We start from the raw sequence: 10,956 nt of genomic DNA on the forward strand, positions 1-10,956 counted from the left end.
TCTATCGAAAAAACACACAGACCATGTTGCGAGACTTGGGTCTTCTGAGTCATTAGTCCTCAAAACGTGAATTTCCGTCGAAAACGAATTCGAAATTTTGAATGATCGTAATACACTTTCTTATTATACTTAGGTAAGTGGAAGTAACAAAATATTACAATAGAGAAAAAAGTATACTAGGCCAAGTACTTGCAGACGTTTTTGTTCACAAAAACGATGAATCAAATAATTCCGTTTTAGACTAAAAGAACTGTGATTATGGTCTAAGGAAAAAGGTGGGTTCGGCCACTTTTGCTCTCAAACCTTCATAAGCCATCCTCAATATTATACTAATTCAAAAATATAACTCTTTAGAAGATGACTTTCAATTTTATTTTTATACTAAAGTTCATGTTTTCTTGCAATGCAACTACTTAAAGTTTATCATCTAAATACCGATTCAAAATAATCTATTCTCAATTTACGTCAGTATTTCGTTAAATAATTATTATCATTAAAGTTATGCTACCTATGACTTGAATTTTAAGAACATGTGTTTAAATCGACTAAAACAAACCAGTGAGAACAGTAAGAAACCGAACATAGCATCATAACCAAAAAAGGACAACCCATACACCACCAAGACGAATACGGCAAGATGAGTAGTAAATATTTTATATCTCAGGCAATTCAAGGCGATTGTAATTATCCTTTTGCTGGTATAGTGTAGTCAGTAAAATGTTTAAATATGAGGAGTGGGCTTGAACCGTGGAGCTAGTGGATAGTGGACTTAATTGGAAGAGGTCAGAGCTGGCCAAATTAGGGAATCTATCCCCAGAGCCCTCCATAGTGGGAGTGGAGAAGGAAAGAGAAAGCCACACAGCCAGGGGCAACGTACTAGCTCTCCTCTCCAGCAGCAGTAAGTTACCTCTTTCAGTTATAGAAAATCACTCATTACAGGATAGCAATTCTATTTTTAATATCTATGTACTCATTGCAAGTTTAAACTTAAATCGAAAGATGGCTCATCAATCGGATATCAAGGATTATCATTGGGAACAGAATCATTTCACTGACCAATCCAATACTTGCAACACTATATCAGCTTACTTTTCGTTTTCAAATAATTATTTATTATTTTAAAAAGACGTGGACAATACATGTATACTTTCTCAACTCTTGAGAGCAATTAAGGATCCTTCACTTTAATATTTTTGCTTCTTCACAACTCAAGGTACAGAAGCTTTGTATTCATCCAGGAAACAAAAAATTGTCCTAAGATCGAAATTTTCATTCGCATTTTTAGTTTTAGACATAAATGAACAAACTGGCTTCCGTGTCTGTCTCTATGTGGTCAAAGACTCTTTCCAGACAAGGTAGGTAGGCAAAAATACTCCAGAGTGATACGAACATACGACCTACCGACTAACTTAAGCAATGTCAGAACAAAATGTCTATGTTACCATAATTCAGGAACCTCATGTACTGTATTGAGTTGCCATTTTCTGAAAAATAAAGCACTTAAAAAATTAGGAAAGTTTGGAGAAAAATAACTTTATCTTTGCAAGGTGTAGAGTAGAGTGTATACTTATATCTAAGCCATTTTGAGACCCTCAAATTTTTCAAAGTGGTAACTAAATTTTGAATTTTTTTAAACGTTCATTTCTTAGAAAAAAGGTTCTAAACGCAGTTAAATATAAATTATCGTAAAAATAATTAATTAATACATTTTTTAAATTTTCGAGATAAAGAAAACTTCCAATTAGAATATAAACTATTCTATAAAATAATTTTAGACTATATGTGTATGAATGACAAGATTTCAAATGGAAATTAATCAATAGTACATGAATATGGGGTAATATCCCGCAACTTTGTACAAGCACACAAATATAGAATGGTTTAATTCTAATTGGAAGTTTTCTTCACCTCAAAAATTAAAAAAATTAATACAATTAACTTCCTAAAGAGAAAATCCAGAATTAATTAATACATTTAAGACATAAAGATCCGTTGATCGAGGGACCATGGATGTTTCGAGAGGTAAACTCTGGGACTGACTAACGGAGGACCCCAAATTAAACTAAACATCAAGGAACATGTTTGATCCCGTGTAAGTTTTGAAATTTTCAAGATTGTGAGAATTGATATCTAGATGTTGCCATATCAATTTCATCAAACTCCCTACTTTACTTTTGCTGACGCATGCGCTAATCTATATTATTTGGCACAACTATTTTTCGAAAACGGCTCATCCGATTTAGCCCAAAGTTGGAGAAATATAGGGTTTAGTAAAAAATAGGTCTGGTGTCGATTTTAGTTAATTACATTCACTATTTTCGCTTAGTAGTGCGCAAAACGTTGCCAAATGCGTAGGACAATATAGGTTCCTCACCATTTCTATTGTGTAAGTATTCTTGTTCTATTCCCAATATCACAATAACTTTAGTCTTTTATGGTAGCCTATAAAAATGTATTGTATTAGTGTACTTGGGTTAATCAATTAATTAGATAGGTAAATAATTATTTATATTTAAAGGTTTAAGAATAAATTTTATTATTTTTTTTTTCTTTCCCACTACCTTAAGTAGGAAAGCTTTGTACTGATGCAGGAAATTCTAAAAAAAATATGTCCTTGGAATCGAAAATTTTCACTCTCATTTTAAGAAACAAGTTTGGTTCAAATTTATGTTCGGGTGTAGTTGATTGAACCATTAATCCAATTTTAAGTGCAGGTTGGTATCTAGTTGGTATCATATCAACTCCCTAAGATTCTACTATTTTCCCTTACGTATGCGTAAACTTTTAAATTTTCTAAACACACCTCCATTTCCACTTATTTGGAGGGAAGTTGGGAATCAGTGTTTTCATGGTGTGTTATAAATTTCATCAAATTCCATTCTCTGCTCTATTATTCCGAGTATCTATAGCAACTGATCGAAAAAGGTTAAAAAATCTCACTCTATAAATTTTACTGGCTACTGTAGATTGGTGCTTTCATAAATTAGTGAAAATCAATTATTTTTAATTTCAAAACTAAGCTGTTCCTTTTCCTCCCCTAATGTTTACATAGTTGTTAATTTATGTCATGGGAAAAGGAAGAGGTTTAGGGTAATTTCTACAAGGCAGTCGAAGTACAATTCATCCATGGATTGAAAATATATAGAGTAAATCTAAATAAACGTGAATTATAATATAATAGAAAATAATTATAATAGAACTTGTTTCAGTTCCTTTGTAAGAGAACTTTTAGTGAATTTTTAAATGGTTTTTTGTGGAGAATTTTTTTTCTGAACATCGACCTTTAACAAAATAAATACAAATAATACAGAACAGAATCTGAAGAAAATTAGAGGTTAATTTTTAACAAAAATTTAAATATATTTATAAATTTTTTCTTGTAGGAAAAAATGTTTTAATTCGTAATTTTAGATACTTGATAACTTTTGAAATGTTTTATTTTTTTCGTAAAACTTGTTCTACGGAAATAAAAAAAGAATGATAGAAAACGTGAATTAAAACAAAAGGTCGTTCGAGTAAATAGTTATGTTAGGAAGAGAAACATGCACAACCATTTTTCAATAATGATAGTTTTAAGATAATGTACTAATAAAAATCGAGAGGTTTAATCGTAATTTATATAGAAGGGGACATCCCTTTTAAAACATTTTTTTTCGAATTATTAAAGTGAAATTCAATATTCTATAAAATAAGACTAATTCACTTTTTATGACTTTCCTATAATTAGGAATTTCTTAGTAAAAATTATACCAATTGACTCTTAAGCAATTGGAGATTTATTAATTTAAATTATTATAAATAAGAATTTTTTAACCACTTAATTAACCACAAGGTATTATCAATATGGAGGACTTGAAGCAGAGAGTGAAATATTCGAGAGGAGACGAGATGACAAGAAGAGAAGCGGTGAATGGACTGCGGTGGGCCACGCCCGCTGGTCCAGGGTCGATGCCCGCTTCCTGACCAGCCCCACCGTCCCCTGCATCCTGCATCATCATCCTTCTGTATGTATCATTACCCATATCCAAACAAATCTATCAATATTGTCATCAATTTAATTTAATAGCAGTAATAAACGCACGTATTTTAAATAAAATAACGTTTCTTAAAAAAAAAAAAAAAAAATCAAAAACTATAAATCACAGGAACCAATGTGGTTAAAAATTTATTTTAAATAATAATAATAATGGATTTTAATTTAATTCATATTATTTAAATATTTCAGAATAATTCCGAATAATACAATGATAAATCGGAATATTACCGATAACTGAAAATATATACTATTCGATTTTTTTTATTAGAGAATATTTGTATTCATATTAGGTAACAAATTAATAAACCCATGGCCCGGCATCCTTTTAAAAGGACACGGCATACCTAACCGGCTGCCGCCATGATGGTGTGACGTACAAAGATTAAGTTGGTCAGCCAATAGTAATTCTTCACGAACTCAAGTCGTTTTCTGGCAGAACCTTGATTTCTGATATCTAGTAACTACTAAGTTATCCAAAGTGGTTGCCGACCTACGCCTAATACCTAGAGGAAAAAAATAGTTCTATACAGTGGCTAAGTGAACTCGCCACCTGAGGCAAGCCCCAAATATTCTGCCTCTCTCTCTCTCTTCTTCCAAAGAATTTAGTAAATACGGTTGTTATAAAATGCTATGGAGCAAGGAAAATATTAAGCTGCTTGGCAATTTTTTCCTCCAAAATTTTAAATTCTTTCAAACTAGAAAACAAAATATAATTACCATTAATATTATTAGCAATAATAATAATTTATCATATAAATAAATTGTTGTTTAAAAACTATTGTTTATTTACGAAAATTGATCGTTAATCCAAAATTATAATAGATATAATTACAAAACTACTAGTCCTTCTAATAGTACAAACAGTTTTTCATTGAAGTACATAATTTTTAATTGGATTTCTAAAAATTTAGCTGTCCCTAGTATAGCACTCCCTTTGCCTCACACTCTTCCCCATGCAATGCCATTATTTTCTTCTGAGAACAAGATTCTTTTTAGTTTTATAAGAATAAAATTTAAATAAAAATAGTTGTCCATTAATTTTATTTTACAACAAACTTAACAGGCAGCAAGTAGAAATAAACTCATAAGAAAAAAATTGAAAAATAAAGTCTAGGTTACATAAATAATTCTCAACTTTATTCAGAAAGGGGATAATTTTCAGAAATATTTTAATTTCTAAAGCTTAATAGTCCCTTTGAGCTTAAAGTAGAACCAAGCATCCCAAACATGTTTTTTTTTTTTAATTTTCTAACCTCTCAACTTCTTAAATGACCATTTTCATTTTTTCTTTCTCATTTTATAGATTATATAAAATATGCATAATAAATTAAAGGACCATATTATAATTGAGTTTGTATGTACATAATTAATTGTCATTTAAATAGCCTAACATTATTAGGTTATTATTATCTAATTAGGTTATATTGCAAAAATAATAGATTAACAATAATACAAATCATTGGTAGATACATAAATTTAAAGTGATATGTTTATTATCAACACCCCAGTAGTTGCATGTTATCTGATAGATGTCATGGAAACATTTATGAGTATAGCTAAAGCCTCTACAGTTCTACAAACCTCCAGATCCTGCTATCCACCTTATGGAAGGATGTGCACTCCTTACCAAAAAGAAAGGAAAAAGTACACTCAGCACAGATGTCAAAACTGTAGGCAGTATTTAGGTACAAATTTTTTTTTATTTATACAGATGGTTGTAGAAAATAAACATACTATAAGTTAATTATTTTCCCCAGTTCGAGCAATTATTATTAGTAATTAAGCTATTATTCTAACATTATGATAATTGAACTTTGACCCATGTGAATATTATTTTATGCTTTCAAAATGTTCGCATTTCGTTTTATTTAATCAATTAACTTTTTACAAAATACATTTATATCTTGATATTTTAATAATTTTACCTAATTTCTGTTTTATTTAAAGAAATTTTGAGAGCTTAATTAAATCAAATAGAAAAGACATCTTGTTGATGACATGTGACAACTTATGTGCACAATGAGGTGAGACTACTGGAGAGTTAAGTCACTAGATGATAAAAAAAAAAAAATTAATTAATAATGCACTTGAATTGAAAATTTAAAAAGTTTTATTTAAACTGTAAAACAATGAAGAAAGTTTGAATAGAAAACCGAAAAGTTAAATGCACTAAAATAATTTAATAAAAATATTTATTAAATATTGCTGATAATTATTTCATACTAAGTAATCAATATGTTAATATTAAAATACAAAAACTGAATAGTAAGATTGACAAAAGTTATAACAGAATTACATTGAACATTAAATACATACATGAGGAGTTACCTATCCACAATGAATATATCCACATTGCATAAATAATAATTTTCTTTGGAAAATAAAAATTATACATCTAAAAATTATTCAGTTTATTTCAATTTTTTTTTTCCAGCTAAAAAGGTTTTTTTGATAAATAAATTTGACTTATCTATCAACATGAGACACTTCCATATCTTAACTTCTCTTAACAGTGTTCATCAAATGAATTATAAGTATTCTAATAATTACTCCAAATGATAAATATTGATCTTAACAATGTCCATCAAAAGAACTAAGCATTAATTTTTTTCTTGACATAGATGAAAAATTAAAAAAAAAAAAAATTTCTTAAAGAAGAAAAAGAAATTTTACCATCCAGTAACGACAAGTATAGATTGAAAATATTTATTCTAAATAATATAAAATGACTTACTTAATATAGGTGATGACAAAAACAATTATGCGTCAAGCATTTTTGTAGTTACTTTTTCTCTCCTTGATTTCTTATCAGAGCCTAGAGAACAATTTTAGTAATATCAGTCATCCTGTTCTCACAATTAAAAATATAAATCATAAAAAAGTTAATAAAAAAATCATCATTTGATTATTAATAACAGTGCAAACAAAAGAAATGCACTAATTTCTTATAGATTTTAACTTACTATAAGCGGGAAAAAATACTTAAAAAAATCCATCACATCAAATTTTTTGTAAAACTAAAGTTTTATGTTTTCTGAAGTGTAAGAGGCTCAATAGGGCTAAGCAAAAGTGGCCTAGCGCATGTGAGGGTGTACATATGTGTTAGTCGGCAATCTTTTACCTCTCTGAAAAACTTTTACTAATACTATTAAGCTTTTACTATTCCTTACACAACTTAACTTTAGTTTTACAAAAAAAAAACATTCATGATAAAATTTGTTCAGTATTTTTCCAGTAAGTCAAAATCAACATGAGAAAGTAAAAAAAATCAATGTTAATTCTTCAAATAATAACAAAATAGAGATTTTTTTGCAAACCTAAGGTGATGGTAGGAAGTGGAGGTAATTTTTGGATTCAGCTCACTTTAAAATATATAATTTAATAAAAATATCTCATTTACTTTTTAGTAGCAGACTTTGTTATTAAAGTTAAACATATGAGTAAAAATAAATCATCAATATCATCATGAAAAATGCTGCCTTGTGTAGGCGCAAATTACCCATACTCATGACTTTAAGCAAGTTTTATGTGTTGATGTTTGCTAAAAGAATCCTTTTTATTCTTTAAAACAACTAGGGTTCAATAGCTTCGTTTAAAAAAAGGTCTAGGAAAATCCTACTGCACTCAAAATTCCCATTACACACCTTGAAATTTGCCTCCAAAAACAAATGCAGCAGCTGATATTTCTGAGTCATCAGTGAGTAAATTACAAAAGAGAATGAAATGTTCACTTAACAACTAATAAACAAAAAATAACAACAAAAAGAGTAAATTAGCTACTAATTCCGCCAAAAAATATGCAACTATTGTAAAAATCTTTTAATAAAACATCAATTTTTTTCATTCTATTTCTTCTTTAATTTTGTAGGAAGCTATTTTAAATCAATATTAAAAAATCAATGGCATTAAGACCTCTTGATTATAAATAGATACTAATTATTATTAGATCTTTATTGATAATTATTATATCTTTATTCAAAAGGAAACATACAATAATTTCGTTTAACATTTCAAGGTTTGATTCTACCCTGATAACTAAAATCAACAATTTCAAAGATAACAAATTATACAGATTATCACATATAAACAATAATTTAATTGAAAATTTTCTAATTTTTTTTTTATATTTTTTTAAAATTCTTACTTGTACCAAATAATATGAGGTAAATATTTAAATTGGGTTGTAACAACTGTATTCTGTATGTGTCTGTGTAAAAACTACCAGTACTCCTGAGTAATTTAAGTTATTTTACTCCATGACCAGTTTCAAAGATTATTGTTGTAATCTAGGGAGTATATAAGGGTTATTCCTTTCAACATGTTGGTAATTTTAATTTGTAATTATTCTTGTGGGATTGGCAAATATAAAAAAATTAAAGTTCTTGATGTGATTTATATAAGATGCTGTAACATAAAAAATCTTGCAAAATGGTTTAATTTTTTTGTGGACCACAGAAACGAATAAGGTGGTGATAAATCATTGTCAAATAACTTATAATTTTAGCCATCGACTATTTCAATTAAGGAAGAGGGCCCAGGTGGTGGTAAAAAAAAACAACAAAATAAACTATTTACTGTTAACTGATGTTTCACTCAACTTTGCAGGACTTTATCAGGGCTGGCTCCTAAGGGAAGAATGATTTATTCTTACCTTACAACCCATTTCAATTAAATCTTCCAAAGACTATTTTTCTAAATAAAAATCAGTGAATATCAATCAGAATAATTAACTGGCAACATTACAGCACACTTTGTAGAAACTTTCCGGTTGACCAATTCATGGACTATCGACTATACAAAATCAACTAGATATTCAATAAACAGATATAATATATACTATTATCTTAAATTACCAATATATTCTTTACATCAAAAGATTTTAACAGTTAATTATATTAATTTTTGAATTGTGTAGGATATATCAACATTAATACCAACATTTCATCTATTCAGTAAAAACTAAAACTAGAAAACAAATTAGTATATAAATAATTTATAAACAATCAGAAAATGAAATTTACCAAGCAATTGATCAAAAAGAATATTATGATTTAGTGGTTTATATATATATTTAATTAAAAAAACTTTGCATTTTAAGCATAAACACAAATTAAATAAAAAAATATCATTATCAAGAAGGTCACTGAATATTTCATAAATAGTAACATATAAATTCATATTAATAATCAACTATTTGATAATATGGGTTTTAGAAGATCAGATAAATAGTTAATAGTTTTTTTTTTTTTAGTAAATATCTATATTTACTTTTACTTTTACTTATTTTATATTTTACAATTTTTTTTCTAATGAACACTATTATTTATTGTCCAAGTTTGTGACAGATTGTAATATTATCAATAAATAAATATATAATATGAAAAAAATAAGTGCCAATACAAGAGTCTGATACATAGAGTCCAAGGTTCAGTAGTTAGTAAGGAAGCACGGTTTTTTGAACTATGGTAGTGCAAGGAGGGGATTCGTGCACGATCATGTTTTTCCCTAATTAAGGGTACCCACTTTATAGAGCCTGAATGTGCCCCACAGGGTTGATTCACGCCTAACAAATAAATAATTATCTGCTTAAGCCAGATTCAAATCACGGCTAAGATTCCTCCGAAGAATAGTCGGTAAGACCAGAAGAGACTGTGTCAGAAATGAAAGGATTCAAGGGGATCTGAGTGTGAAATAAGTGCGTAACACCATGCAAGAGCGGCAACTGAAGTGGTATGGACACGTCTCTAGAATGAACGATACTCGAAAAGACAGGTTGTATTTGGAAGCTAAGTCGGAAGGAAGACGGTCTCGTGGCAGACCCAAATGCATAATCTGAGTACATTGGAAAACTAGGGGCAGCAAGAGGACGCACCATACTGGAGATGAGAAGATTAGCCAGGTGAGCTAGATGGACTGAGACTGCGACTCCACGCTTGACGGCACACAGGAGTAAGAGGAAGAAGAAGAGAAGAAGCGCAGTCAAAAACCTACCATTAAAGACGGAGGATCAAAAAAAAATTAATATTTAAAGTAATTTTTGCTGTACGAGATGAATTAAAGATAAATAAAATTGAAAGATAGATAAATAAAAGGCCTGTAATAAATTAGATTAAATAATAATGCTTTTTACTGGTTCATAGTCTATGTTGGTTCATAAAAGATGGGAATTAGGAGATGATGTATTGGATAAGGAAGTTGAAAGGAAGAATTGAACCTGATGTAGTCTGTGGTAGAAATATAGAAGGTTCAAAATCATCAGAGATAGAATGCTGAATTAAATCGTAACAAATTATTGATAAAGAAATTCGCATTAATTTAGTTTGGGGATAGAGTATTAACAGCAAGTTGAAGAGTGAAGGCAGACTTTTTTTTTTTTGAATACCTTTATTGAAATTTACAACTGTATATTACATAATACATTCAGTAAATTCGATCTTAGTTAAAATGGAGTGTTACAGGCCTGTAGAGCAACTACCCATTGGTAGCATTCTAATGTCATTTTACATTAGCTGGTCTCGTGGCCATCTTCTTTTCAGGCGCCTCGGAGGATTGTCAGGAATGGATGAGGAAGCAAGGTTAGAAACTAGGGGGTTTGAGTGGTTAGGGAGTTTATAATGGAAGGAGTGATATCTCGGTTCGGGCTCGGTTACATAGGGAACATTAAGGTCTTTATGTATGATTTTATTTGTGCCAAACATTGAGGATTTTACGAAGGATTTTGGATTGTAAGGATTGAATACAATAGGAATTCGAAGGTTTAGTGGAGCCCCAAAGCTCAACTCCATATGTCCAGATTGGCCTTATTACAGTCATGTAGATCAGTCTTTTGTAATATGTTGGAAGTTTAGACCATTGTCTAGTAAGTGCTGTAATAGTCGAAATCGACATGCAGTTTCCTGTCTTTTCAGTCTGGTGTAAGG

The 10,956-nt window shown here is 29.5% G+C and overlaps 1 long non-coding RNA gene across 1 annotated transcript; it reads left to right on the forward strand.

Moving 5' to 3' along the window:
• The first annotated feature begins 573 nt into the window (after positions 1-573).
• On the forward strand, positions 574-5,735 carry LOC106688639 (uncharacterized). The gene is made up of 3 exons (XR_001344344.3): positions 574-898; positions 3,833-4,004; positions 5,566-5,735. It is a non-coding gene; the product is annotated as an uncharacterized lncRNA (long non-coding RNA).
• Positions 5,736-10,956: the final 5,221 nt, after the last annotated feature.

The sequence above is a fragment of the Halyomorpha halys genome, unplaced genomic scaffold (genome assembly GCF_000696795.3).
Source record: "Halyomorpha halys isolate HHAL.00 unplaced genomic scaffold, Hhal_1.1 Scaffold1169.1, whole genome shotgun sequence".
Lineage (NCBI taxonomy): Eukaryota > Metazoa > Arthropoda > Insecta > Hemiptera > Pentatomidae > Halyomorpha > Halyomorpha halys.